Below are 4,114 nucleotides of genomic sequence, written 5' to 3' on the forward strand. Positions count from 1 at the left end.
TGGGCTATATTATATCTCCTCACAGGTCACAACTTTATGATACCCATATTTTGTACCTGCTGGTTCTTTGATTATAGGCCTCAAAGCAAAAAGAGTTATGTAGATGATATGTCATGAGAAGGATTAGCAATTCCTTAAAATCTATCACCCTAGGGGAATCCTCTACAGATTCTTCAGAGAAACTCTCCACCTCATGGAAAGATGGAAAGCTTGCATCAGCTGGCACAAACTTGGTGAAATTTATGGGTCCAAGTCCCCTAGCATCCTTTGAATCTGCCCATTTGCCCAAATCCCAGTCTTCATTATCCCATTCCTCTGACTCAATTCTTTAACTTCAGCAAAAAAACCTCTGTGAGTAGGAGGACATTTGTATTGTAATTCAGCCACCCTCAAGATTAAATTTTGGGTTTGATTTTCAGAAAGCTCAGCTCTGTAATTACAACACATAAGGGACCATAGAAGCTTTTAGGTTCTTTGTACAGACTTTAAGCTGAAATTTAAAGCCATGCATTTGTCATGTATTTTCTTCAAGTTCTGCAACACAGTTTTAAGAAGCCAATCAATGCTGGTACCAGAGTTTAGGCAAAAGCTTCAGCTCTGGAGTTCCATGAGACTAGGCTTGACCACCAGTTCTAATAACCAAAGAAATGAGTAGTAACAGGCAGAGAAAGGAGATTTAATCAACAGGGCCACATTGGGAAGAACAGAGAAAAGGGGCTTTTGTGACCCCCAGAGTCTGCCTTCAAAGGGCTGATGACAACTTTGAGACTTTATAGGAGAAGGAAACAAAGAAGTTGGGGTATGCATAGCTAACAGAAGACAATGTTGGTTAGATCAGTGGTCTGATTGATCATTACCTCAGTTCTGGTCCTACTAGGAGTTCTGGAGAAGTTGTAATCACGGCCATCACTTGAAGGGAGAAATCTGGTGCCCATGAGATGATTACTCCTGCTCCACCTTCCCACATTTGGTGGATGATCTCCTCATGGGGTGATCTGTGCTGAGACGCTCAGTGTTACCGGAGTAATTTTGGTCCCTTATCATAAAGATTCTTTTTTGATCAGTCCTGCCATTCCTAGAATCCAAGTCACAACTGCAAAGCAGAGTGACTCAGGAAGAAAAAAAGTTAAAGGAGCAAAATAGAGCCATAGAGAGACAAAATGTAGTTAGCTAGGCCAGTGATTGGTGCCCTTCTTCAATTGCATTTGTATTTTCAGTAAAGGCTTTCATGACAACAAATAATTGGTCACCCAAAGCCTGGCTTTCTGTACTGGCAAATGACTACCAGTATCTAAAGATGACCATTTATGTAACAATTTCCACTGTGTAACATAGCCTATTCCTCTCAACCTCTACAAACAAGAACATTAATGACATTTGCATCCAGACAAATTAAAGAAATAATTCCTTAAAAATCCAGAACCAACTCAGGTTAAACATTCTCAAGATTCTGTTCTTCTAGAACCATTTCTTGTACTGAATACTAGGATTTTATTAGAAAAGGAGAAATGCCAGGACAATTACAGCAATATGGACATAGAAAATATGGAGCAATTTATTGCAGGGATTTGACTCTACGAGGTTTGAGGAGAAGATTAATCTGTTGTCTTTGCATTTGATTATGGAACACAATACAAGCAGTTGGGAAGGAAAGATAGACAAAAGGTGGTAGAGAGAAAGAACCAACGAGGTCTGAAACCCACAAGAGCAGATTAAAACCCTTATCAGTTCTTTCTGCCTGTGGGACCTTGGTGAAAAGGTTGTCCTGCAGAGGCCAGAGCCCTTCTTAATGGAAATAAGCAGACACACTTGTCCCAAGAGTTAGAGAAGCTAAGGGAGAAAGTGGCAGAAGGTGGCCCCACAAACTGCTTCATGAACACAGAATGAGTCAGGAGTTCAATGTCATTTGTGAGCTACAAAATGGCTGCTGCTTCCCCTCTAGCCTCTGAATCTCCCATAAGAATATTTCTTGACCTAACCATAACTAGAAACAACCCAAAAATAAAATGTTAGGAAGTTAGTTTACCCTTGCCAACTTGGCATATTACAAAACCACCACAGATTAAAACACCGCTTTGAAGGATATGAGAGTCTAAGCAAAGTGAGATTCTGCATGCTGAGTCCAGGGAAGACAACAAACAATGAGACAAGTTGGTTTAATTTACAAAGGAACAGGCACAATAGAAAGGGCACCTCAGGAAGGAAGACACAGAAAAGAACAAGAATGGAATCAAAAGAAGATGCTTCTAGCACTAAGGCAAATGGTATCTACACCAACCAAAGGGAAGAGTAAAGAAATACGTGCATTCTAAACTCACCATGTATTTCTTACCAGCTTGAATTCTTCTGAGATGAGGTAGTTTCAGGTAAAGAGCTGAAAAACTGTACACCTTTTCCAGCCTTGATAGGTTCAAATAGCAAATTTATAACTAGGGCACAAAATGCTCTTATCTGACATAAAGTGGCCATGCCTGGCATGTCCTCTGAGGAGTTGTTTCAGCCAGAGCATTAGGTTGGTGCAAAATCTTTGACACTGTCAAGGCAAACTTATGTCCATACTAGTAATCTTACTAGGATAAAGATTCCAACCGTCATGAGGAAACTGAGTTAAAGTGTTTGATCCACAAGAGTCCTTAGCACTTGGCTAAACCTGCCCTGAGCATTGTGCAACGTGGAATACAAGAGAACTGCCGGTAGTTAAAGGGATGTGAAGTTTGACAAATAGCATTTCTGAGTATAACGCCTTGACCCACTTTCCATATCTCCTTATCTACTTGGTAGTAAGAGAGGCTCTTCAGTCAGCTTGGAAATTGGAGCCATTAAGGAGCAAATTGTATTATCTAAAATGTTACAGAAGCAAAAGAAATTTAGGCATACTACTTAGAAACTGTAAAGTCCATGGGTCCAAAAATTGCATAAAGTAAATCTGGTTTAAAGTCTAGAAATACCAACACACTAGAGTAGAACTAAAACAAATGTGGCATTCTGCGGGGGAACAACAAACAGATGAGAGACTCTGCAGGACACTTTGCCAGATTGTTCGATTAACCCTAACATTTGATAAAGCACGTGACATTTTTCAGTCCTGCATAGTCACATTGCCTCGGGTCTAGATGTAGAAAGAACAATAACGATTTGGTAGCATACTTCTGGAGCCACTTGGGAGTGAACTATGGGTCTCATGATAAACTTACATTCGGAATTTAACATGCAGATTTAAAAAAATAGGCACTACCAACCTTATAGCCAAGCATTAAACTATTTAGCTTCATCACTTTGATCAATGGCAACAAAATAGTCTTTATGCTTATCAAAGTGATTTGTAAAGCAAAGACTATTGGGGGTGGGGGCGTCAAACTCCTTCAAACTCATCAAAGTGATTTAACAGCGTGTGTCAAGTCCAGGATGTCCTTCCCTCTCATTACACTGGAGCACCTTGTTAAACTGTGGGTTAACGGTAAAGAGCACTTAACAACTTGCCTCACATACACCTCTTTTACAGCCAAATTGCAGCTATAAAGCTAAAACAGAGCCTCTTTGGATTCTTAACAAACACAAACTGAATGTTTTATGGTTTGTGCAATAGTTACAGTGTGTTGCTGCTTTCAATTAGCATATATATGGATGCCTTTCTTTCATCACATGTTATTATTGTTGCAGTAATTCAATAAAGGTATCTTAAACGTTTGCCTGGTGGAGCATTTTCGTGATTTATACCAACAGAATAGCACACGTAGTGTTGTACATCTGCTTTGAAAGTCATCACTTTATTTCATATTCTCATTCCCTTTTAAGAACAAGAAATACTGTAGTTTTTAAAGCATGCCTTTATTTTTTAACATTTTTGCATCTATGATTTCGATCTTTTATGTACTCTGTTCCCCATAATGATGCTCAAATCAATTTTGCTGAATGGTGGCAACCGTTTCCTGAAATCTTTCATAACAATAACAAGTTGTCCTCTTAATCTTTTCCATGGATTTTTATTATTAAAAAAATAATAATATTTTTCCCCAGTTTGGTCAATAACTAGTCTTACACTGTCTCTTCAAAAGAACTCATGAATAATCAGAAGTAAAAATAGACAAACTACATATTTAAAGGAAAATCATGA

At 38.8% G+C, this 4,114-nt stretch overlaps 1 long non-coding RNA gene across 2 annotated transcripts in view; it reads right to left on the reverse strand.

The window, feature by feature from the left end:
* Positions 1–2,597, reverse strand: part of LOC141410713 (uncharacterized) — a 26,212-nt gene extending 23,615 nt beyond the window's left edge. The window contains exons 1-2 of one of the 2 annotated variants that reach the window (XR_012435502.1): positions 2,319–2,597; positions 858–995 (exon numbers count right to left, since the gene is read on the reverse strand). This is a non-coding gene — a long non-coding RNA (uncharacterized lncRNA). Of the gene's footprint in view, positions 1–857 lie in introns of both variants that reach the window. The other variant, XR_012435501.1, reaches the window with a different exon arrangement.
* Between the last annotated feature and the right edge of the window lie 1,517 nt (positions 2,598–4,114).

The sequence above is a fragment of the Castor canadensis genome, chromosome 9 (assembly GCF_047511655.1).
Source record: "Castor canadensis chromosome 9, mCasCan1.hap1v2, whole genome shotgun sequence".
Classification (NCBI taxonomy): domain Eukaryota; kingdom Metazoa; phylum Chordata; class Mammalia; order Rodentia; family Castoridae; genus Castor; species Castor canadensis.